A 27,733-nucleotide genomic window follows, 5' to 3' on the forward strand; every position below is an offset into this window, starting at 1 on the left:
CTACATGCAACACAGCCAAACTGGAACAGAGGCTAAATCTGACTATGTATAAAACAGGTAACCCACTAAATTTACCTATCAGCGGAAGATGAAAATCTACCAGCGCTACACACACACATATATATATATATATATATAGTGCATTCGGCGGTGTACTGTTTCTAATACACTTGAGGCGGTGTTTTATATATATATATATATATATATATATATATATATATATATATATATATATAAACACCACCTCAAGTGTATTAGCAACAGTACACCACCGAATGCACTATATACATATATATATATATATATATATATATATATATATATATATATACTGACCCATAATGTTCGCTGTTCTGCGAACAGGCAAACACCCGATGTTCAAGTCTAACTTATGTTCCCGAACATCGAGCTCATCCCTACCTGCAAACAAGAAGTCCTATCCAATTACAACAAATGCAGAAATAAAAAAATGGTTTGATTTTAGTAGAGAACGGGAAAGGCTGGATTCATTGTCATACTTATATCTGTGTTGTTCTGTGTTCGTTTTTCAGCTTTTCCCCCACTCCCTGCCTGATTAAATCATTATCAGCAAACAGGAGGTAGGATAAAGCACCCTAGCGCTGCCCTGAACTGCAGACTAAAAATCAGACAGGGCTTTTAATCCTTCCAATCTCTAGCCAAGGTTAGAAAAAAAATCTTTTGGCTTACATACACGTTAAATGGACCTCCTTACCCCAGTATGAAACAGCTACCATCAATGAAATAAATACAGTAAAATACATAGGTTAACTCATTGTTACTTGCTTTTTTTTTTTTTTCATTTCACCACACGCCATTGGTCCTTTGTTTCCCTGCAAGGAAACCACCGCCAATCTTTTAAAAACCAGACATCAACGGTGGCTGGCTTCTTCTTACGTGCTTTCTGGGCCTGCCCACCAAGAATGTCTACTATGTGACTACTAGTAGGCATAAACAGTCCTATGAATGAATTAACAAAATCTTGCAGGATTTCTGTAATTCATTCATAGTTATGTTCTAGCCTCCTTACGCACCATTAGTGTAGAGAAGGAAATGGCCAGTTTGGGCATAAGGGGTGCCTGAAAATTACTGGTTACATAGCCTTCCAAGGGGGCATTTGGCATATGAATACAATGCATTTGTGATTTTTAGGGGGGGGGTCAATTTCAAAGCGATGCAATACTGCATCACTGCACCTTCATACTTTCTGCATTGGTTTACTAAGTAAGTCTAATGTATGTACTGAGTTAAAGTAGAAGTCATTGTGCTTTTTATATGCATTTTACACTATTGTTGTTTAAAATATTGAAAATTCATGAATGTATCTCAGCCAGGAAGATGAGTTGGTCAGAAAGTGTAAATTTACTATAACTGGAGCACACAGAATTTGGTGCAACTGTCCAGAATAATCAATCAGCTTTTGGGTTTTATTGCCAAAGCTTAATTAAACAAATTAAAGTTAGAAGCTGATTCTATGTGCTCCAGTTTTAGTAAATTTCCCCTAAAGACTTGTAGGTGCCCAGGGAAAAAAGAAAGATGAGGCTGATCAAGCACCCAAGATAGTGGGATGAAGAGAAAGCAGAAAGCAGAAACTTCATGATGGACAGGAGAAAGAACAGGAAACAGGGTATAAGCTGGTTAAGGACAGGAGGAAGTGAAAGAGATGAGGCAGAGCGGATCTAATTAGTGCAGAAGGCAAGAGACTGGAACACAAGGGCAGTAACACAGCAGCAACCAGAGAATTTGGAGTTAAAGTACTGTAATGTACCTGGTGGAGCCTGAAGCATTGAGGAATGCTTCTCTTACAGCCCTGGTTCTGGAATCCCTGGTAGGGTGACAGGGAAGGCCAAAGCTCAGAGTGGCATGGATGCCTGTAAAGTCTCTAACTGGCAGGTGCTGGCATGTGTCTGGAATGCAGAAATCACAGGACTGGACATGCTGGCGGAGGAGCAGGAGCCAGTGAAGGATGCAGATGGGCTGCTGTGAATGCAGGATAGGCACAAGACAGAGTCGGACAGTCCAGATCTAGCGGGCAGATCAGGTTCAGATGGTAGGCTGGAGAGTGATCAGAAGACAGGCCAGAGTCAGTAACAGCAGAGTGGATGAGTAGAAGCATAATCCAGGGAAAAAAGCCAGGGGTCGGTTCAGGCGGCGTTCAGGCAGAGTCAGAGGCAGGAGCAAGTCGACAACAGAAAACAACAGGAACAGATAACAGGAACCCAGGGAACGTATTAGACCAAATGGCACTGACTCACTGCACTAGTGCATTTTAAATAGCCCCTCTGGCGAGCGCACCCCCTATCTGACCACGGGCACGATTCCTCAGGCTAACATAGCAGGAGAACATTGTACAGATGGGAAGAGGATCTGCTAAAGGATGTAGTTTGAACAAAGAGGGAAAAATATATAATTTGCTTTGGGTGGACCACCAAACAACATAGTGTGAATGGAATGGAGAACTGCCAAAAATATACTGTAAAAGGAGGTTAGGGAGAGCTGTTAGTGAATATAGAGTGAATTGGGAAATGGCGAGCTTACAGGCAACATAATATGGGGTTGAGGGTACAGCCATCAGACATAAAAGTGTGGACTAGTGGTGATGGAGAGCTGCCAGGGATCATAGTCCAAACAAGGAAAGCTGTCAGACAAGCTAATGTAGACAATGTAGAGAGAGCTGTGACAGAAGCTAATACAATGAGTGATTATTACTGTAGTTACTACTGAGGGAACAATGTTTGTGACAGGAACCTGTCAACATTGCAATACAAAACTATAAAAGGGGTTAGATCTGAGGGGATGTGCATGTGCTTTTTCTGCTACAGTCATTATTGGTAGGTACAATCTTCTAGGAGTGAAAGAGAACAATATAAAAATCTCTGTACATGCTGCGATTGTCCTCATTGAAGATATCTCTGCTTAATTTTTCCATCTTTTTCACTTAGTGCTTAAGCAGAACTTTAGGCAAATATAAAATAACTGACGATACATGCAGATATGCAGATATTTAAAATAATTAAAATAAATACTACTAATGAAGGTATGTGGCTTTGACTTGGTTCTAGCCTCTTGTGTTCCCACCCCATTCAGGGCCGTCTTTGATATTGATTGGACCCTGGGCAAACATTTTCTTGGGGGGCCCCCCCTCCATGTAATTTTGCTCTACCCCTGCTCTGAGATATTCAATAAATAGCTGCTAGACTCAAAATCAGTTTGAATCAGATCAGGCAGGGATTGTTATTGGTTGCCAGAGGTATCAGTGTATCATTATCACTCACTGATCTGGCTGCTAGAGGTTACAGCACACATTATGGCTCACTGATTATTTTCTAGAGGTTATAGCACATGACTTCTGCTTGTTGATTGGTTTCTAGAGATTACTACTGTACATCAATACTGCTCACTGCTTGGTTGCTAGAAGTTACTGAACATACTTACCACTCACTAATGAGCACATCATCTCCTCACTGACTGCCCCCCTGGACTGAGGAGGTGTGGGGACGCATCAATAAACAAAAAAACTCCTAGGGGTATAGGACTCCTGGGATCAGTGGCAATGCTGGGGGGAGGGGGGTTGTGATCAGTGGCAACGCTGGGGGTTTGATGGAATCAGTGGTGAGGGGATGGAATTCGTTAGGAGGCAGTACACTGTGGCAAATTCTAAATCATGTAGAGCAAAGCTGGAAATCTTTGGCAAGTATATAGTGGGGGATGTACAATGGCCACCAATGTAAGGGGAATTTACAATGACCACCAATGTGAGGGGGGATTTACACTGACCACCAATGTGAGTGGGAATTTGCACTGGCCACCATTTAACAGGGGATTTTACGCCATCCACCAATATAAAGAGGGATTTCTACACTGATACCAATGTAATTGGAGCATACATATACACCTACCACCAGTGTAAGGGGGGATATACAATGACCTCCATGTAAGTTGACACTTCTATACAGACCACCAATGTTAGGGGGATTTACACTGACCACCAGTGTAAGGGCAATTCTGCACTTACCACCAATGTAAAGGGAAATGTACACTAATCCCCAATGTAATGAAGAATTTACATCAAGAACCAAGGGGGATTTCTACACTGGCCACCAATGTAAGGGGGGATTTACACTCACAAACAATTTAAAGGGGGCTTCTACATGGACCACAAATGTAAGGGGGGATTTGAAATTGTCCACAAATGCAAGTTTGGATTTTTTTTACCAATTACCAATATAAAGAGGAATTTCTACACTGGCCACCAATGTAATGGGGATTTACACTGACCACTAATGTAATGGGGATTTACACTGACCACTAATGTAATAGGAGCATTCACAGTAAGCCCCAATGTAAGTGGGGACTCACACTGGCCACTAGTGTGAATGAAAGGATTGTACACCAAGCCCCAATATAATGACAAGATTTACACTGACCGCCAATGTAACCAAGACATTTAGTCTGCATTCACATTTGTTGGGAACGCATGCAAATCTCTTTCCTGACACCACAGAAATGTCCTGCTCTTTGGCAGATACACAGCAGTGCCATTAATCGTTTGACACCTTCATGCATCTACCGAGATGTATGTATTCACATGCACCAAAAATTTGCGGTGCTGTGGCACCATGTTATTTTGAAAAAGGGTTCCACCTCCAATTTGCAGAACAGGCTGATGTTAGGCTTAATGACCACAGTTGTAGGTAGAACTTTCAAGCATGCCCCTTTACTTCCCCAGTGGGCAGCACTCAGCAGAAGTGATGGTGGATATGACCTTAGGGGGGCATGATACACATATGAATGCTGCCTCTATTTTCATATCAATGCAGCCGCTCCGTGGCTGTTTACATATTAATGCTGCTGCTATTTACATAACAGTGCAGGTTATTTACATGTAAACACAGGGTCTGTACACTGCAATTGGGCAGAGCTGGGCACTATTAGTAACAGAAGTTCACACTGAGATACCGGGACACAACATGGACTAAAACTTGCAAGGGACACAGGGATTTAAACTGGTATAGCTGGCAAGTATGAGGCAGCTACTTTGGGCCCCACAACAATGATGGGGTCCAGGGCAGCTGCCCCTTTTGCCCTGCCTTAAAAACGGCCCTGACACCATTCACACAATTAGCTGTGTGACTAGTACAGCAAAGTAGCCTATGCACCTTTTTAAGCTTCAAGCATGTTTTTTACTGCACGTTTGTCACATGAAAAAATGTGCGTCTGCTTGCTGTGCTTGGGGTGCCATTAACAATGAATTGCGCTGCAAGCACGATGCTCAATTTGTGAATGTGTGCAAAAGCATATGACTTTAGGTGCAATATCAAAATGCTATAGTGTGAATGCAGCCTTATGCCCGGTACACATGATCAGAAAATTGTACGAAAAATACAGATTTCGAAGCGATCGTATGATAATCTGATCATTAGTACAGGGCTTTCGAGAGCGGATCAGGACAGTTCATCTGATATTATTTGATCGGACATGCATGAAAAAAAATTTGTACAATGCCAGATCGTACGATTTTTGTTTAATCAGTACAGCTGTCATTCGAAAATGCAATACAAATGCATTACAACAGATGACATCACTTCTGAATTTTTATGGGAATGGATACAGAAATAATTATTCTAAATTAAAATATTGTCACACGACTAAAGAAATCATTTGTTGGTATGAATTGGCTGCAGCTCTTTTTATTGTTGGTTTTTAATAATAAATGTAATTTTATCCATAACAATACTTTAATAATAATCTGAACAGTATTTATCCATAAATTAGTCCAGCCATCACAGCTCGAACTAAACAACTATATTTATACAACAAAATATCCCCTTCATCCAAAGCGACATAACTAAACACACAATATCGAGCTGTGACAAACGGGTGGGAGGGAGCTCGTGTATTCTACAATGTCACCGCCACTCTGCCAATTACTGTATTCGTCCATATTTATAGGCAATCTAGGTTTTCAACTGTCCAAGGGCTCATGCATAAAGATAAGTAACCAATCATTTTAAAATGTTGTCCTATATATATATTTTTTTCATTTTCTAATTAAAACTTTACTCCCCATCTTTTATTCTTTCTCATTCCCATTTGATGGGTAATTAATTGTTCCCCCTCTCCTATGGGAATGAATACAGAAATAATTATTCTAAATTAAAATAATGTCATACCATACGACTAAAGAAATCATTTGTTGGTATGAATTGGCCGCAGCTCTTTTTATTGTTGGTATTTAATAGGGATGAGCTTCGTGTTTGACTCGAACATAGTCTGTTCGGTCGTTCGCCGAATTGCGAACGATATGGGCCATTCGCGCCAAATTTGAGTGGCGCGTCACGGCCCATAATTCACTGCGGCATCGCAGTGCATTGCTGGCTGATGATTGGCCAAGCATGCACTATGACCCGCATGCTTGGCCAATCACAGTGCCGTCTGTACAGAGAGCTGTAATTGGCCAAAGCCAGGGTGGCTTTGGCCAATTATGGCTCAGGGGGTTTAGTACATGCCCCACACTATAAAAGGCCGCCTGCATGTCGGCACTGTGCAGTGTGTTCCGGCATTGAGAGACAGAGAGACAGTGTCATTTGATTTAAGTTAGATAGATTAGGCAGGACAGTCAGTCAGCTGCACTTACAGTGTATTGTGTATATATATGCATCCCAGGTGTTGTGTGTATATATATATATATATATATATATACACTGTATTCAGTTTAGCTAGATCTGTTCTTGTTATTCTCTTCCTACTGACAGGCAGGCAGGTGTTGTTACAGCTACCTGAAGAAAATTGCTGGTGTTCTTCTGATCCTATTAGTACCACAGTCAGGCAGCTACAGTATTTACAGTTAGTGTAGTGCGTCCTCTGCACAGTGTTCAGCTAAAGCTACCTGTAGAAGATTGGTGGTGTTTTTCTGATGCTATCACTACTGCAGGCAGCTACATTATTTACAAGTTAGTGTAGTGTGACCTCTGCACAGTGTTCAGCTAAAGCTACAAGTTGGTGTAGTGCGACCTCTGCACAGTGTTCAGCTAAAGCTACAAGTTAGTGTAGTGCGACCTCTGCACAGTGTTCGGCTAAAGCTACAAGTTAGTGTAGTGCGACCTCTGCACAGTGTTCAGCTAAAGCTACGAGTTAGTGTAGTGCAACTTCTGCACAGTGTTCAGCTAAAGCTACAAGTTAGTGTAATGCGACCTCTGCACAGTGTTCAGCTAAAGCTACAAGTTAGTGTAGTGCGAACTCTGCACAGTGTTCAGCTAAAGCTACGAGTTAGTGTAGTGCAACCTCTGCACAGTGTTCAGCTAAAGCTACAAGTTAGTGTAATGCGACCTCTGCACAGTGTTCAGCTAAAGCTACAAGTTAGTGTAATGCGACCTCTGCACAGTGTTCAGCTAAAGCTACAAGTTAGTGTAGTGCGACCTCTGCACATTGTTCAGCTAAAGCTACCTGTAGAAGATTGGTGGTGTTTTCCTGATCTTATCACTACCACAGGCAGCTACATTATTTAAACGTTAGTGTAGTGTGTCCTCTGCACAGTGTTCAGCTAAAGCTACCTGTAGAAGGTTGGTGGTGTTTTCCTGATCCGATCACTACCGCAGGCAGCTACATTATGTAAACGTTAGTGTAGTGCGACCTCTGCACAGTGTTCAGCTAAAGCTACAAGTTAGTGTAGTGCGACCTCTGCACAGTGTTCAACTAAAGCTACAAGTTAGTGTAGTGCAACCTCTGCACAGTGTTCAGCTAAAGCTACAAGTTAGTGTAGTGTGACCTCTGCACAGTGTTCAGCTAAAGCTACCTGTAGAAGGTTGGTGGTGTTTTCCTGATCCGATCACTACCGCAGGCAGCTACATTATGTAAACGTTAGTGTAGTGCGACCTCTGCACAGTGTTCAGCTAAAGCTACCTGTAGAAGGTTGGTGGTGTTTTCCTGATCCTATCACTACCGCAGGCAGCTACATTATTTAAACGTTAGTGTAGTGCGTCCTCTGCACAGTGTTCAGCTAAAGCTACCTGTAGAAGGTTGGTGGTGTTTTCCTGATCCTATCACTACCGCAGGCAGCTACATTATTTAAACATGAGTGTAGTGCATCCTCTGCACAGTGTTCAGCTAAAGCTACCTGTAGAAGGTTGGTGGTGTTTTCCTGATCCGATCTCTACCGCAGGCAGCTACATTATGTAAACGTTAGTGTAGTGCGACCTCTGCACAGTGTTCAGCTAAAGCTACAAGTTAGTGTAGTGCAACCTCTGCACAGTGTTCAGCTAAAGCTACAAGTTAGTGTAGTGTGACCTCTGCACAGTGTTCAGCTAAAGCTACCTGTAGAAGGTTGGTGGTGTTTTCCTGATCCTATCACTACCGCAGGCAGCTACATTATTTAAACGTTAGTGTAGTGCGTCCTCTGCACAGTGTGCAGCTAAAGCTACCTGTAGAAGGTTGGTGGTGTTTTCCTGATCTTATCACTACCACAGGCAGCTACATTATTTAAACGTTAGTGTAGTGCGTCCTCTGCACAGTGTTCAGCTAAAGCTACCTGTAGAAGGTTGGTGGTGTTTTCCGGATCCTATCACTACTGCAGGCAGCTACTTTATTTAAACGTTAGTGTAGTGCGTCCTCTGCACAGTATTCAGCTAAAGCTACAAGTTAGTGTAGTGCAACCTCTGCACAGTGTTCAGCTAAAGCTACCTGTACAAGATTGGTGGTGTTCTCATACTAATAATACTACAGGCAGGCAGTTGATTTTGCTAGCTTCAGTATCAATATATATATATATATATATATATATATATATATATATATATATATATCCCAGCTTAGTGCAGCTACATCTCACTGCAGGCCATTAGTATGTCTGGAAGGCCAAAAAAGGAGAGGCAGACAGTCACAAGCCAAAAAAGAGGGTAAGCAGGCTCTGTGTCTAGAGGCAACAGTGCTGGTCGTGGACACGATGCATCCTCATCAGCACGTAGCCGTGTGACACGCTTGGCCTTTTTTTCGGCAGCTGGCCGCGTTGAGCCGCAACATGCGGAAGACTTGGTCGAGTGGATGACAAAGCCGTCCTCATCCTCCTCATCCTCTCTCACCCATGCTCAGGGTACTTTGTCTGGCAAAGCAGCTGCCAACCCAGCCTCTTCCCTCGGCTCAATGGAATCAGTCACTCCTTCCCTAGCCCCACCATGTCCTCCTGAGGATTCCCCCGAACTGTTTGACCACAGTATTGGGTACATGCTCCAGGAGGATGCCCAGCGTTTTGAAGGCTCCGATGATGGTACTCAGCTAGAGGAAGGCAGTAACATGAGCCCAGACAGAGGGGGTGCTCAAGAAGGACCGCAATATGGCAGTCATGTTGCCCCTGCTGCAGCATACTGCAAGGTTTGCTCCAGTGATGAGGAGGGAGGGGATGATGAGGTCACTGACTCCATGTGGGTGCCTGATAAGAGAGAAGAGGAGGAGGAGGAGGAGGCACATCACCAACAAGGCAGGATGCCCTCCAGGGGCCAGCTTAAGGGCAGCACACCGACTGCATCACACCGCAAAGCTCCACATGTGCAGGGCGCTGCTGTCTGCGCGTTATTCCAAAAGTTCTTTGGTGTGGGCCTTTTTTGAGACAAGTGCATCAGATCGCACCGCTGCTATTTGCAACATATGTCTCAAGCGTATCTCGCGTGGCCAAAACATCTCCCGCTTGGGTACCACATGCTTGACCAGACATATGTTGACCTGCCATGCAGTTCGTTGTCAAGCGTACCTAAAAGACCCACACCAAAGAACAAGGAGGACCTCTCCTTGCTCCTCATCAGCTGAGATCTCCAACCCCAACCCCACCCGAGACCTGCACTGAGAGTAATGAAGGTGTAGAATTAGGTGTGTCACAGCCAAGTGCTTGTGGGCAATCTGTCAGTACACCGACGCCAGATTGTACCAGGCAAATTTCCCTGCCCCAGCTGCTGCACCACCGAAAGAAGTTCGCTCACAGCCATCCACATGCCCAGCGGTTGAATGCTAGCTTGGCTAAATTGCTAGCACTTCAACTGCTACCTTTTCAGTTGGTAGACTCTGCCCCCTTCTGTGAGTTTGTGGAATGTGCGGTTCCTCAGTGGCAGGTACCCAAACGCCACTTTTTCTCATGGAAGGCAATTCCGGCTCTCTACCAGCATTTGGAAGGCAATGTCCATGCCTCGCTGGACAGGGCGGTCAGCGGTAAGGTGCATATTACCGCTGACTCATGGTCCAGCAGGCATGGACAGGGACGTTACCTAAGTTTCCCGGCGCATTGGGTGACTCTGCTGGCAGCTGGGAAGGATGCAGGACAAGGTGCAGTAGTGTTGGAGGTTGTTCCGCCACCATGCCTCCAAAATGCTACTACTGGTGATTCTGACACACCTCTCTCCTCCAACCCATCCTCTTCTTCTTCCTCCATGGCCTCTTCCTGTGCTTTGTCCTCAGAACCAGCGGTGCTCCGTAGCCGTTCAAGGGGCTACGCAACTACGTAGGCCAAAAGATGCCATGCGGTGCTTGAGCTGGTGTGCTTGGGGGACAGGAGCCACACTGGGGCAGAGGTTCTGTCAGCTCTGAAGGGGCAGGTGAGTTGGTTGATGCCACCCCAAACTTAAGGAATGGTGGTTTGCAACAATGGCACCAACCTCCTCCCCAACCTCCGACAGGGACAAATGACCCATGTGCCCTGTTTGGCTCACGTCCTTAACTTGGTGGTGCAGCAGTTCTTAGGCAGGTACCCGGGCTTACAGGATGTCCTGAGGCAGGCCAGGAAAGTCTGTGTGCATTTCTGCTGGTCATATATTGCCAGTGCTTGGCTGACGGACCTCCAAAAGGAATTTAGCCTGCCCAAGAACCGCCTAATCTGTGACATGCCCACCAGGTGGAACTCAACATTGGCCATGCTGCAGTGGCTGCACATGCAGCAGAGGGCCATCAATGAGTACCTGTGCGACTATGGCACCAGGACAGGGTCAGGAGAGCTTGGTTTTTCTTCCCCACGCCAGTGGGCCATGATCAGGGATGCATGCACTGTCCTGTCACCATTTTAGGAGGCCACGAGGATGGTGAGCAGTGACAGTGCATGCATCAGTGACACTGTCCCCCTTGTCCACCTGTTGGAGCACACGCTGCATGGAATAATGGACAGGGCACTTGAGGCAGAACAGAGGCAGGAAGAGGAGGACTTCCTTAGCTCTCAAGGCCCCCTTTATCCAGACAGTGTTCCTGCGTGCCCGCCGATCACACAGAAAGAGGACGAGGAGGAGAAAGAGGAGGATTGTTTCAGCATGGTGGTGGAGCCTGGCACTCAGCATCAGCAGCAGTCTTTAAGGGATCATTTACAGTCCCAAGAAACCCATGGACTTGTACGTGGCTGGGAGGAGCTGGCTGGGGATCATGTCGTCCTTAGTGAGCCAGAGGACTCCGGACCGAATGCCTCAGCAAACCTACGCTGCATGCCTCCCCCTCCCTGATCCTGCAAAGCCTGCGGAAGGATCCTCATATTCGTGGTATCAAGGAGAGGGATCAATACTGGCTGGCAACCCTCCTTGATCCACGTTACAAGGGTAAGGTTGCAGATCCTATCATGCCGTCGCAGAGAGAGCAGAGGATGAAACATCTTCGGGAGGCCTTGCAGAAAGGTCTGTGCAACGCGTTCCCAGAGACAGGGAGGTTACAAACTCCTGTTCCTGGACACCGTATTGCTGAGGCATCGGTCAGTCAAAGAAGGAGTGGTGGAGAAGGTGGCCATCTGACCGATGCGTTCAGACAATTTTTTAGTCCGCAGCCCCAAGGTATGATCGGTTCCAGCAACCATCACCAACGTCTGTTTTACATGGTGCAGAAATACCTAGGGGCAAGATCTGACTTGGACACCTTTCCCACCGAAAATCCTCTGGGTTACTGGTCTTGAGGATGGATCACTGGCCAGAGCTTGCACAGTATGCAAATTGACCTACTGGCCTGTCCTGCATCCAGCGTTCTTTCAGAACGCACATTCAGTGCTGCTGGAGGTTTTGTAACCGATCACAGGGTGCGCCTGTCCACCGACTCGGTCGATCGACTTACCTTCATAAAAATTAATTAGTCTTGGATCACCACCAGCTACCAAGCACCTGATGCTGATGTAACGAATAATTTTTTTTGAAATGTCAGATCCCTTCAAGACTGCCTATGCTGATGCTGAGTGACTATCCTGTTATGCTGAGTGACTATCCTCTTCCTCCTCAATGATCATGCTGATAGCTTGTAAGAATATTTTTGGTTCTGGGCACCGCCACCAGTGGCTAAGGCCCAATTTTTCAGCCCCTGTTTAACAGGGACGTGCAATTACAATTTTTGATGCAATATTTTACAAGGAGGGTTCGTTGCTGCACTCAACTATAGTATTTGTGAGGGGTTGCAGTGTTGTGGCACCAGCACCAGTGCCTAAGGCCCAGTTTTTCAGCTCCTGTTTAACAGGGGCGTGTAATTACAATTTTTGATGCAATACTTTGCAGCAGGGCTTGTTCCTGCGCTCCAACTAGAGTATCTGTGAGGGGTTGCAGTGTTGTGGCACCAGTGCCTAAGGCCCAATTTTTCTGCCCCTGTTCAACAGGCACATGTAATTACAATTCTTGATCTAATATATCACAGCAAGGCCCATTTCTGCGCACACCAAGAGTAACTGCGAGGACTTACAGTGTTGTGGCACCAGCACCACCACCACCAAAGGCCCAATTTTTTTGACCCTGTTCAACAGGGGCATGTAATTACAATTCTTGGTCTAATATTTCACAGCAGAGCCCGTTACTGCGCCCACCAAGAGTAATGCCCTGTAAACACGGTCGGATTTTCCGACGGAAAATGTGCGATCGGAGCATGTTGTCGGAAAATCCGACCGTGTGTGGGCTCCATCGGACTTTTTCCATTGGATTTTCCGACACACAAAGTTTGAGAGCAGGCTATAAAATTTTCTGACAACAAAATCCAATCGAGTCAATTCCGACCATGTGTGGAAAATTCCGACGCACAAAGTGCCACGCATGCTCAGAAGAAATTACGAGACGGAACAGCTCGGTCTGGTAAAATTAGCGTTCAGAACGGATAGAGCATTTTCGTCAGGCTGCAATGTAAAAAATTGTTTAATACAGCGCACTCTCTTCTAGTTTATAGCGCAGGAAGAACTAAGTAGTTTTGCTGCTGATATTCACACAGAGTTCTCACAAACTTCTTTCTCTCTTATTTATCATGATTCCCTCCAATATATTATGATTTTTCACATCTGACCAAAAATCTAGATTTTTTTTTTTTTTGTTTTTCTTTTTTGTTTTCAAGCCTGATGTGATTTTTTTTTTGTTTTGTATTTTTTTCAAGGCTGATCTTGTTCTTTTTTTTTTAGTTATTTAACATCCAGAATATTTTTGTGTGTGTTTTGTGTGTCAAGTTACCACAACACCATTATTATCTTGTATTATTTAATCTCAAGGAGGTTGCTTGGTGTTGGTGTCTCTTGTTAATTTCACATTGTACTTTAGAAATGTACCTGCCTCCTCATAAACAAACTGTCCTTTTTGATGGAAAACACACATAGGCGAGTATAATTTAAACCAAAAAAACTTTTTTAAGGGCTCGGAACCAAACAAAGAGGGAGGCAACGCTGGAGAAACAGCAGAAATTGGTGAAGCCTTTGACCCCCAGGGCACAAATCAATTATTTTACTGCAAAATTGGTGGCCTGAGGAGTCCATATATAAGGGAGTGCAGTCTGGTCCAGAAGTCCCAGAGATCCTGAAAGCAGCAGACATCTGTGTCCCCAGGCTGTGGTCATACAAGAGCCTGCATCTTTTGTCAGACCAGACTGAACCCAGGGTCATCACTCTCTGGTCTTCCTTCCATGCTTCCTTCCACGCTGTGGCTGTGGTGGTGTAGTTGTGGCAGGAGGAGGATGTTCCAACTCACTCAGGTGGGTATTGGGTGTGATTTTGCCCCTCACCCCCTTAGTTAAGACTTTATAAAGAAGGTCCTTACACAGCTGGCGTTGGCCCTCCTGCATGCCCTGCAGTTTGGTGGTAGCCATTCAGGCAAAGGCCTCTTCAGGAGTGGGGGTGGCTCTGAGGGACGCAGAAGCCTCCTGAATCAGCCTGAGTGCTGAATCCTGCATGTGACTCCCCTTCCTGGGTCTTTTGGTTGGAAGGCGGAGAGGAGGAACCTGCTATTCTGTCAGGCTCCTACTGGTCCCAGGCTTCTCCTGGCTGCCACTTAGCCCCGCCTCCTCCTGGCTGCCACTAACCCCCACCTCCTCCTGGCTGCCACATTCCACAGCCTCCTCCTGTGTGGCACATTCCACAGCCTTGTCCTGGCTGAGGTCTTCCTGTGTATGAAAAAGGGACATAGTTTTATTTTTTTCTTCATCAATCACACACAATTTTTACCTCATGATTGTTGCAAATTGAATGTTAACAAATATAAAAGACTATCCTTCTAAGCCCAGCATTTTTCATTCTTGTCCAAATTATTTTTGCCCACTACTGTCTATTGATATGTAAACACCTTTATTAAATCAGCAATTAGTGATCAATAATAACAGCTAGTAAACATAATTTCTTTATTGACCAGAAATCTGTAGAAGAATGCTATACCTTGCTCAAGCTGGGCTCCTCTACTTCTTCCTGGCTGGAAGTCCCAGGTTGGACTTCGGAAGCCTCAGCTGGGGTGGAAGGAAGAGTGGAAGGAAGGGTTGAGAGGGATTCCCTGACTCCAGTCTGGTCTGACAGAAATCAGTCTCTCATAGTACCACAGCCTGGGGACATAAATGTCATCTGCTGCAGCTCCGGATCTCTGGGAATCCGTGACCTTCTTGCTCTCCCTAAGATAAGTGCTCCTCAGGCCACCAATTTTGGCTTTTAAATAGGGGATGTTTGCTGTGGGGTCTACTGGCTTCACCAACTCCAGCAGTTTCTCCAGCGCTGCCTGCCTCTTTTGTTTATGATTATAATGTGGATGTTTCACCTGCCACAGACAGGGCAGCTCCCTGTACTTATCTATGAACAGGGGGAGGAAGTTGTGGTCATTGAAGCCATCCATTTTATCTGCAAGACACAACACGAAACAAACCCTAATGTCAGGCAAAACTCTCCTAATCTTGTTACAATATAGGCCTCAATCTAGAAGCAGTATAGGCCCATGTTTAGATCTTACCTTCATTATCACGATCAGCGCTTCCGATACGCCTTCCTTCGCTCACAGATTGTACGTACTACGCACGCGTTTTATGCTTTATAGACACTGTGCATGCGTGAAACACTGCCCGCCCCTGTCGTTCTTTCTATTCTATTCCCCGCCCCTTCTCGTTCGGCGCAGTGGGGAAGAGCACATGGCGAGACACAGCAGGTGTCAGATAATTACAGCAATGAGGAGGAGGAGGAGGAAAGCCCGGAGCCTGAAACGTCCCGATCCAGAAGGAGATGATTTAAGGCCTCAAATATGTCTTTTGGGGAGATGTTGGAGATGGTCGACATCCTGAAGAGGGCCGACTATGACAGGAAGTATGGACCTTACCCCAACCCCAAGGTCCGAAAGGCCAAGATCATGGCGAAAGTGGTCAAGAGTCTGCACCAGAATTTTGGGGTATGACGATCAAAAGATCAGCTCAGGAAATGGTGGTCGGACCTCAAATTAAGAAAGCATAAGCAGTACAGAAATATCTGGAGAGTGCTGCAAAAAAGTAAGTAGTTGTGCTGTGTTCCTATTCTTTATGTTTATTAAGTTCGTGCTGCTCCATGTGCTTTTCTTAACTGTTATCCAGTTTAAAATGGCAACTTTCATGTTCATGGGCACATTATTCGTTTGTATAAAACATTGTTCGTTCGGCCTAGAAAACACCATTGTTTTGGCCATATGCATTTGCCCACATTTTTTATGGCCTACTTGTCTGAAAATAATTAGGTTGTGTAGATGGGTTTGTAACTAGAATGAAATGCAAACTAGATTCTGTGTAAGGAGAGGACACTCAGCAGTTTTCACATCTGGACTCTGGAGCACTAGTGTGGGACAGAAGAACACCCTTTTTTTTAGGATGTCCCACACAGGTGCTCCAGTTTATACTATAGGGGTGTCTCCATTTTTTGAATCTTGTACTAAACAGGTAATGTATTGAAGCTTGACAAAGGACAATAAAAATTCTACATCTTGGAACTCTGCCAAAACAGACAATTGTACCCCACTTCCAAGCAATGTTTCATATTCCTATTTCTGCCATTAAATATATGTGTGCTAAGTATACCTATTTTTTTTTACATAGGGTATAAAAGACTTGGAGGACACCCCTCATCCGAGGAGACCACAGACCCCCCCACCTCTGGAAGAAGGGGAAATCCACCCAAGCCAAGCAGAGCAGGAGGAGGAAGATGTGGTGGAAATTGGCACCACAACAGGTGAGTGTCTGTGACCACAGGCTCAGGTAAGAGATGGATGCCGGCATATCTATAATACATGATGTGTTTTTGTTTCTATCTTTTTAGGTAATCGTGATGTTGTGGATCCAGGGCATTTCACCTCTGAAAGTGCACAGATCCTAATCGGGGAGATCATGGGGTGTAATAGGGACTTGGAAAACATCCTGAAAAACATCAATGATGTTCAACAAAAAATGAAGAACATCATTGATGTTTTAGGGAGAGTTTAAAACCCCTCCAAATCCCTTTGGTTTTTTGTGTGCTAAAAATTTTGACCATTTTTTGACATATTTGCGAAAAGCCAAATTTTGAAGATGCACACAGTGTGTCAACATGTGCTATCTGCCATCACGGGAGATCAATGGATGCGTTTTGGGGGTGCAACCCCTTCCTCAATAATAAAGTAGCTGTGAGGAAGGGGTTGCACCTCAAAAACACGTCCCTTGATCTCCCATGATGGCAGGTAGCACATGTTGACATTCGGCAATTGGTGTGCATCTTCAAAATTTGGCTTTTCCTGGGGGGACGTCACCCCATCTGAACGCAATATCAAACACAGTTTGTAAATATTCATGTGTGATATTGCCTTCAAGTTCTACCAAATGTGAACTTTGTAAGTTCAAGATTTGTGTCTTTCTTGTTGGATTTAAACTTGCCTATTTTGTCTTAAATGGACATTTCTACTTTTTCTAATGTGACCAAAAAAATTGTTATACAACAAACATGTTGGTTTGTTTTAAAAACCTTTTCTAAATGCACATGTGATTGTGCTGGTATTAAAAAGATTGTTTATCAAGAATGTGTGGATTATTGTCTCAACGCTCCAACACTTTTGTGGTGCTTTAATTGGTGTTTTCTGTGACAATGGGTGTTATTTCCTAAGGGCAAATCCACTTTGCACTACAAGTGCAGTTTCAAGTGCACTTGTAGTGCAAAGTGTCTTTGCCTTTAGTAAATAACACCCAACATTGCTTTGTAATGTTACACAATCATGCCATTTTCAGGACTCACCACATTTCTGTCAGGGTCAGCTAAAAGAAACACAAGCAGTAAATGTCACCAAAGATTTTAGTAGTTTTTTTTTTTTTTTTATTATTTGAAAAAGGTTTGAGACATGGTCTGGCATATTGATAGCCCCCCTACCCGCAAAGTATTCAAGGTATCTTAGCCGGACATCATGGGCACTCAGGGGGGGGAAACCAGGACGGCCAATTTTACGCGCCGTCAGGGTTGTGTCATCCAGCCTCAGGCCCAACTGAGCCAGCATAATTGGCAGAATGTTGCCATAAAAAGTTGTGTAGAACACAGCACACCAGGATGATATGATTCAGTTTGTACTCCGCCATGTGTATGGGTGTAAGAAATGGGCGGAACCGGCTGGCCGTGATTCCAAACGTGTTCTGCACCATTCTTCTGGCTCTGGCCAGCCGGTAATTAAAAACCCTCTGGTCCGGGGTGAGGGTCCTCATCGGGAATGGCCGCATAAGATGGTCCCCCAGCGCAAACGCTTCATCCGCAACGAAGATGAATGGGAGTCCTTCCACATTGTCTTCTGGAGGTGGCAAGTCCAAGCTGCCATTCTGGAGACGCCTGTAGAACTCCGTCTGGGCGATGACTCCACCATCTGACATCCGGTCATTCTTCCCCATGTCCACATACAGGAACTCGTAAGTAGCCGACACCACCGCCAACATCACAATACTATTGAACCCCTTATAGTTGTAATAGTATGACCCCGAGTTGGGTGGTGGGACAATGTGGACGTGTTTCCCATCAATTGCCCCTCCGCAGTTAGGAAAGTCCCACCGCTGGGCAAAGTGGGAGGCCACAGTCTGCCATTCCTGTGGGTTGGAAGGAAACTGTGGAGTCAAGCAAGAACAAAAAATTAGTCATTTTGCACATAAACAGGGAAAGCAGATTAGACACAAACATTCTTGGCCAACATCAAGATAACATTTATTTGAGGGAGTTTTTAAAGACCAAAGTATAAGGTACACCTATCAGATCCCCCCCCCCATGGGCCATTTCTAACATTTTGGGGGGGCTCTTGGACAGGTAACCCTCTCCACTTCATTGAGACATGAATGCCTAATTAATGTGTATTACTTTGGCCAGCCCCTCCTTAGTTACACTATTGACAGCCCACTGGACAGGTAAGAAGTGTCATAATACAAAGATATAAATACACACTGTACACATTTGAGCACATTTGGAAATTCTGCTATTACCTATCAAGATAATAATAGTATACAAAAACTTTAAACAGTACCATTTGGAAGTATACAGGCAGGCCCTTGCACTATATGCTTTGGGGAATTAATCCATACATCTGACCACTAAAGAGGTGGGTATAGTGTGTATGGGTTTGGTAAAGTCAGCAGATAGAGGATTGAGGATAGATAGAGAATTGGTATCAGCTGACTTAGCAGTTGGGGGGGAGGGAGGGTTCCAAATAATTTGGGGACCCCCCCAAAAAAGCCTCTGGCACTCTGCCTGAATTTAAAGCACAAATCACATTTAAAAACATTTTAGAGGGTGTTTGGGGTAAAGCACTACTATGGGGCTGATAAAATACATTGTTAAGTGACTACATAAGGTGAATATAGGGCCAGGAGAGCATGCTGGGGAGGTAAGTGAAGGCAAATATGTATGAAGGACAAAAAAAATAAGTACATAAAAATCCAGCATGCATGAGAACAAAGGGGACATTCACAGCATATTACAATCATGGTAATTAGGGAATGAGGTAAGAAATACAATATATTATCAAACATTAAATACAATAAAATGTGATGTTAAAGGATAAAAATCTTACCTTAATATACTCCTTCTGCAGGACCTGGATGATGGAAGAACAGGTCTCCGGGATAATGATCCCCAGAGCCTGGGGGGAGATGCCTGTTGAGAACTTCAAGTCCTGCAGACTTCTCCCCGTCGCCAAGTACCGCAGGGTGGCGACATGCCTCTGCTCCGGAGTGATGGCTTGCCCCATGCAGGTATCCTGCCTGCTAATTTAAAGCGGGGTTCCACCCAAATTTTGAACATTATCTCTATGCATTCTCTTCCTTGCCTAGATGCTGACATGCTGTGTAAAAAAATTTAAATCGCCGTAATTACCTTTTTTTTTCGAATCTTCTTAGCACTTCCTGGTATTCCTCCCATGGGAGTAGGCGTGTTTCTAGCCTCTCCCAGACCTCCCACAGTCCCCTGGGAGCTAGTCTCAGGCTTCCCAGCATGCATTGTGCAACAGCGTCATCACAACATCTCTGCTCCCAGCATTCACCGCATCCAGGAAATACATGCTTGTGGGCTTCAAATGCCCACAATGAAGATGGAAACTGCCTTCAGTGAATTTTATAAGTTATTCTTTACAACGAAATCAGACACAGGCGGACTTATTACACAGAACATGTGAGTAGATAATCATGAGAAGAAAAGTTTGTGAATGAATTCCAAAAAAAAAAAATGATAGATAGGTGGACCCCCGCTATAAGGGATCAGCAAAGCCAACAAACGGTGAAATACGGGGTCCGTCATCCGGAGAAAGTTCCTGAAATCATCAGGATTATTCTCACGGATCTCATGGAGCAAAGGCATATGACAGAGCTGGTCACGCTGAAGCAACCAATTCTTGGTCCATGAACTCCTCCCAACCCTGTTCATGGACTGGACTTGTGTCAAGGTAAGGACCCCAACACCCGCACAGCACGAACTCTACGAGGAGTACGTATACGCAACATGGCTAGAAAACGGTCAGCTGCTCAGAACGAAGTAACAGAACGCACTGAAGAACAGCAAGGCCTGTGAGAAGCGACCTGAAAAACAGTAACGAACGAACAAGAACACAATGATAAGAGTCACGCGTAATTCGCTGCACGCACTGAAGACCAGATACAAACCCACAAGCACAAACTGAACAGCAGAAAACGATCTGAAAACCACGAGTCTGAAAAAGCGCGAATCGTCTCTCACCAAACTTTTACTAACACAACATTAGCAAAAGGAGCCCAAAGGGTGCCACGCCTGGTTTGGACCTGCCCTTTTCTAGTCTTGTCGTACGTGGTGTACGTCACCGCGTTCTTGGCGATCGTAAATTCCGACAACTTTGTGCGACCGTGTGTACGCAAAACAAGTTTGAGCCAACATCCGTAGGAAAAAGTCCATGGATTTGGTTGTCGGAATGTCAGATCAATGTCCGAGGCAAAGTATGGGGCATAACTGTGAGGGCTTACAGTGTTGTGGCAACACCAACACCTAAGGCCCCAATTTCTGCAGAGTACATAGGGCAGGCCCCTACTTTCAAACATCCAACTTACAAACGACTCCTACTTGCAAATGGAGGGAGACAACAGGAAGTGAGATGAAATCTACCCCTAGAAAGAGAAATCTTCTCCTGTAAGAGTTAATATGGGAAAAATGTGTCTCCTCTTCACTGATGCTTTATAACTAATCCTTGTTTCACTAAAAACCCCAAATTTTCAAAAAAAATTTGTCATTGGGACAGAAAGTTAGGGGAAGTCTTCTGAAGAGGTGCACAGACAGCAAAACAAATGTTACAGGGGTGATAACCCTTCCCTATGTTTTCCAAAAAGCTTAAAAATACATTTTTTGGCTGGAGCTACACTTTAAAAATGTACCAGTTCAAAATTACAAGCATATTCTACTTAACAACAAACCTACTGTCTTGTTTGCACCGCCTGTATACTGCTGTTCAGAGGGCCTGGGGCCCCACGCTTTTCCTTTTTTTAATTTGGGTGCGGGGTTCCCCTTAATATCCATACCAGACCCAAAGGGCCTGGTAATGGACTAGGGGGGTGGTACCCATGCCATTTGTCTCACTGATTTTCATCCATATTACTGGGACTGGACATTACATTAAAGCTGTAAGCAGTTTTAAATGACTTTTATTCCTTTAAAAATGTCATTTTGTGCAGGGACTGTTCTAAGCATGGGAAACACTTTACAGGCATACTATAGACACCCCCCAGGTACGATATTTAAAGGAATATTTCACTTTTTTTCACTTTAAGCATCATTAAAATCACTCCTCCCGAAAAAACGTTCGTTTTTAAAACTTTTTTTTGCATTGATACATGTCCCCTGGGGCAGGACCCGGTCCCCAAATCCTTTTTAGGACAATACCATGCAAATTAGCCTTTAAAATTAGCACTTTTGATTTTGAATGTTCGAGTCCCATAGACTTCAATGGGGTTCTAAAGTTTGCACAAATTTTTGGTCCGTTCGCAGGTTCTGGTGCGAACCAAACCGGGGGGGTGTTCAGCTCATCCCTAGTATTTAATAATAAATATAATTTTATCCATAACAGTACTTTAATAATAATCTGAACAGTATTTATCCATAAATTAGTCCAGCCATCACAGCTCAAACTAAACAACTATATTTATACAACAAAATATCCCCACTCCCCAGGCCTATTCAAGAGCCTGGCACTCCCTCACCATGGCTACGGCCAACTCAACACTAGTCTGTAAGTCTAAATTAAACAGATCTAGAGCCACGTCTGATAAGTGAACATTATCTGGACGGTAAAATCCAGGAAGCCCACCCTCCATATCAACATGCCGAAAAGACTGACCACTAACTGATGGCATAAATTTCGCAATAGCCCTATTAACTTTTTTCTGATCTTTTCCAAAAATAGGAGTTCAGGAGACAATAACCAAGCTAATCTTGGAATAATTTTGGAAAAAACTAAAACTGTACGTGAAAGCATTAAATGAAATTGAAACAAATCAATTTTTATCTGACTAAGCAAATCCAAAGTTTTATAATGACCCAAGTCATTACCTCCAAGGTGAAAAAACAATAACATCAGGAGAGGGCCATGAGGAATATAATCTATTTAGCGCAGGGCACAAGTCAAACCAAGACATTCCATGCCTGCCATACCAAAAAAAAAATATATCATCATTCCTTAACCCCAAATTATCCCCATAAGAACGAACTGATGTTTCTAAACATCGTGTTTTATGCACGATGTTTAGCCCAGAATACATAAGAATGTCCTATTATCTATATAGTATTCTTTGATGTACCTGTAAATTCAGAAAGAACAAAGATTAGGCCTAACATAGGTTCTAAAATAATTAGACTTCCAACCTCCCAGATCCTGAATTGCAGTATCAGACAAACCAAGCCTGGATGCTTCAGTAGCTGCACCGATTCTGAAAGAATGTGTTGTAAATAGAGGTGCGCATCTTCAGTGGTCTCATGATTCGATTACGATTATCATGCGAACAATTCAATTTGATTAGATTCCGCGATGCATCACGATTACTGCCGATAGTTTTCATCAACATATTCAAGCAGTCAGAACTGAAGGATGGAAGGATGGAGGAGTCTGGGGATAGGGAAGGAGAAATCCATGAATAGGAAAGGAAGGATGGAGGAGTCTGGGGATAGGGAAGGAGGAATCCATGAATAGGAAAGGAAGGATGGAGGAGTCTGGGGATAGGGAAGGAGGAATCCATGAATAGGAAAGGAAGGATGGAGGAGTCTGGGGATAGGGAAGGAGGAATCCATGACTATGAAAGGAAGGATGGAGGAGTCTGGAGATAGGAACTAAAGGATGGAAGTGTCCGGGGATAGAAGAAATGAAGGATGGAGGTCAAGGGATAAGAATTGAAAGACAGTGAAATCCATGGATAGAGAATGAAAGAGTCTGGAGATAGGGAAGGAGGAACCCTTGAATAAGCAAGAAAGGATTGAAGAATTTGATGAATAGGAATGGAAGGTTGGAAGAGTCCAGGAATATTATTCAATAGAGGAGTCTGGGGGGAGGGGTGATAGAAACTGAAGGATGGAGGGGTCCAGAGATGAGAATGGATGGGACCTCAGATTGTTCAGGGTTGCATGAAATGGGGTTGGAGACTGAATGGAGGTGGGTGGGTGAGGGTGGTGGGCATTGGTTTGAATAGGGAGGTGGAAGAGGAATGGGCCAGGAGCCATGTCCGTCTGATGTGGAGTTTCGGTGATCTGGGGTTAGTAATAGTGATTGGGAGCATTTTGAGACATATAGGGGGTTGAGCGAGAGACAGTGGCAATTGAGGGAGGAGGAATGGGTTGTGGAGGACATCAGGCAGTTTGACAGCCAGCTGGGGAACATGCTGTCATATCTGCATTAAAAAACAAAATAAAGTAGGTACTGTATGATTAGTTAGCAGCTAGCACACGGTGAATATACAACCAACTACCCAGGGCCCTCTCCTCCTTCCCCCAACCACCTTCTCCTTCTCCAAATGGCCACCCAGGGGTCCTCTCCTTCTCCCCCTGCCACTCAAGGGTCCTCTCCTTCTCCCCCTGCCACCCAGGGGTCCTCTCCTTCTCCCCCTGCCACCCAGAGGTCCTCTCCTTCTCCCCCTGCCACGCAGGGGTCCTCTCCTTCTCCCCCTGCCACCCAGGGGTCCTCTCCTTCTTCCCCTGCCACTCAGGGGTCCTCTCCTTCTCCCCCTGCCACTCAGGGGTCCTCTCCTTCTCCCCCTGCCACTCAGGGGTCCTCTCCTTCTTCCCCTGCCACTCAGGGGTACTCTCCTTCTCCCCCCTGCCACTTAAGGGTACTCTCCTTCTCCCCCTGCCACTTAAGGGTACTCTCCTTCTCCCCCTGCCACTTAAGGGTACTCTCCTTCTCCCCTTGTCACTCAGGGGTTCTCTCCTTCTCCCCCTGCCACTCAGAGGTCCTCTCCTTCTCCACCTGCCACTCAAGGGTCCTCTCCTTCTCCCCTGCCACTCAGGAGTCATCTCTTCCTCCACCAACCATCCTGGGGCCCCTCACCATCTTTCCTCAGTATATGTGACCAGGCTGCAGTTAGGGGCGTGGTTACCTGCATGTTCCCAGGCCAGTGCAGAGATCTCCTCCCAGGAGAAGGTGTACTGTGCACTTATCAGCCCCATGTCCCATGTCCCTGGATCAGAGCCAGCAGGATCCAGATCACCACCACCAGTGCGGCGGTCCTCACATTCCAAGACTCCGAATAGCCCATCACGGCAGAGTGAGCTGACAGACCGAGCAGCTTCCTACTGATGTGGGGACATGCCCACTCCTTCACATCCTCAGTGTCCTCCCCGCGGCCCCCTCATCTGCCTCTGCCGCTCTACCCACTTCTCCTCCGGCCATCCTCCATGGTCATACCTCTGGCTGTGAAACCCGTGGCCGCCCTGAACACTTACGGTGTCTTGGCTCTACTCTCCTCCCCGGAGCTCCATGCTCCACAAGCCCGGCTGCCGCCACTCTCATCAGTTGCACCACCAGCATGGACAGGCCGAGCCGCCCTTCAGCTCTGGCCCTGGCCCTCCATGTACCCGCCAACTTGTGCACACAGCGTGGCTCCTCGCGGCCATTACAATAAATATGACAAGGGGAGGAGCCGCAGTGACGTCAGCACACATCGCGATTCGGGTGCTCTCTGCATCGATGCAGAATCGTGCAAGGCCGAATCGCGATCCATCGATGTGCCGATTATATTCAGCAGCCCTAGTCATAATATGTAAATGGCCAAGTTGTAATTTGACCAAATACTTCTTCAGAACTGCAGAAAGCTGAAACTGAGTAAGTGGAAGTCCATTATGATGTACAAACAAATGAGAATTAAACAGTGAACGAATCAGTAAAAATGTATATATCAAATGGTAAGCAAACTGAACTGTCCGAAATTTTATAAACCAAAATCAATCGACCCTTACCCAATTGATCAGTTTTACTATGCTTCAAAAGAAACTGAAGATAGGTTTCTCCTAAAAACAAATCAAAGTAAAAGAGATCATTATAGGCAAAATAAGATTTAGGTAACAGCTCCAAAATATGGAAAGCACCAAAAAAACAGACACTAAAAGAAACCTTAAATATATCTGCTTCATAAGCTGAACAGACAGCATCATTCACATCAATCAAAACCTGCAGCAAATTAATAGTAACAGGAATCCTTGAATCAACAACAGAAGTACTTCTTGGATATCCTTTCAGTACTTGCTGGACTGAAAAAAAAACTAGAGCAAGACGGTAAATTAGGCCATTTAACAAAAAAGGAAACTCCAGCCAAAATTTTAATAATGTGAGAATAAGAATATTTAGAACACATTAACGAATCAATAAATGAAAGAACTAGCTGTTCACCGTAAGCAGAAGGGTGATTACCAGCATAACCCAAAAACGAGCACCAGCAATTCCACGCGGCATTGTAGTTCGCCCACGTGGCAGGAGTCAAAGAATTCCAGACTGCAGCTTGAACATTTTCTAGACAGCAGACCAAAGTTGGATAGGGCATGGATGACCAAGAAGATCCACGTCTGGTACCAATGTTCTGAAATGTTCCTGCTGGAATCAAAATAACGAATCAGCAATATTGTTAAAATGACCCAGAACATATTTAGCTTTGATCCAAATATTCAAAAAAAGACATTTAAAAACAAGTTGGCGAAGAATAGAAATTACAGGCATAGACTTACAAGACGTACAGTTAATGGCAAAAACACAACTTTATTATCTGAATGAAAAAGCAACCTGGAGTTGTGAAATCTATCACCCCATAATTTGAGGGCAACCAAAATAGGAAAAATTTCAAGAAAAACAATGTTCAAGGTCAAACCCCTGTCAATGCAAGATGAAGGCCAAGGAGAAGTCGACCAATGCCCTTTCCAGTAAACACCATAACCACAAGATCCGGAAGCATCATAGTTGGTAAGGTTGAATAAAGACATCGGTCCATCCAGGTCAACCTGAGAGTGTGTGTATGTGTTACTATGGTTTTCCATACCCCTGTACATTGTATTTGCTACGAAACATTGTACAACAACACAATCAAAACTCTTACTGATATGGTGAAAAGAGAAATAGCTGAAGCTGAAGCATCACAAAAAGGAGACAGCCAAAAGGAACAGCCATTAAAAGACACCAAAAAACATTCCCAAACTGTTAAATCCTCTCTCAAATCAGATGAAATCCTAACAAAATTATGAGGATTTTCAAAACCGGCCAAAGCTTTGTACAATCTTTTAGAAAAAAACTCTACCAACTGCTATAACCCTAGTAGCGAAAGCCAACAAACCCAATAAGGATTGCAAAGTGCGTAGCGTAACCTTTTTCTTGCTGATGACAAAGGAGACCAAGAAACGCATACGACTCACTTTCTCTGTTGGTAAACGGAATTCCATTTTTACAGTATCAATTGTGATACCAAGAAATTCCAGAGAGGTAGCAGGCCATACAGATCAGCCAAATGCACGCCAAACTTCCTACAAAGCATACGAAATACTGTAAACAAATATAAACATTAATTTGATGCAGCCGGACCAATAAACAGAAAGTCATCAAGGTAGTGCACCAAATTAGTAGAACCAGTGACATGAGAAACCGACCAACCTAAAAATGAGGAGAAGGCTTCAAAATAGCAACAAGAAACAGAACATCCCATCGGGAGACAACGATCGAAATAAAATTAGCCATCAAAATAAAATCCCAGCGAATTAAAAGCAGACGGGTGAATTGGTAACAAAATGTCAATTTAATGTCAGCTTTAGATAATAAAGCTGAACAACCAACAGCATGCACTATAGAGATCGCATCATCAAACAAACTGTAAGACACAGAACAAATATTTGGGTCAATAACATCATTTAACGAATTACCAGCTGGGAAGGATAAATGATGTATCAATCTGAAACTCTTAGCATCCTTCGTAGGGATAATACCCAATGGGGATATCCTGAAATTCGAACGATGGGTAACAGAAAGGACCCACAACCCTTCCTGCAAGCACTTCTATAGCAATTTTTTGCTTAATAACATCCTTGCATCTATCAACAGAGAGCAAATTTTCAACAATCAAACAACCTACTCCAGAATACGAGGGCAACAAGAAACCAAATTGAACACCATTAATTATTAAGTCAGCCGCCTGAGGCCGAGACCAAATGCGGAGATATGGAAACATTTCTACTAGACTAACCGGTGTTACCACCTTTATGAAAAATATCCTTAGAAGGAGGATGCACATTCAAAGCCATCTTTTTAAAACATCTAGAGGCCAGATGAGCTCCAGAACAATTAGAACATTCATGCTTAAATCGGCATGTGTGAGGCCATTTACATTGCCCTTCCTTAAAACTGAAACAAAGACCTTTGTGGAAAGACCCAGACTGAACAGAAGGAGTTCTAGTAAAAGGTTTCTGAGGCAATAACAAATTGAGCCACAACCCAACGTCTTTAGAGCCCCATTTTAAAGAACCATGAACAGCTAATTTCTGACAAAATGATTCGTCATAAGAAAACCATGA

Source organism: Aquarana catesbeiana, linkage group LG05, assembly GCF_042186555.1.
Source record: "Aquarana catesbeiana isolate 2022-GZ linkage group LG05, ASM4218655v1, whole genome shotgun sequence".
Lineage (NCBI taxonomy): Eukaryota > Metazoa > Chordata > Amphibia > Anura > Ranidae > Aquarana > Aquarana catesbeiana.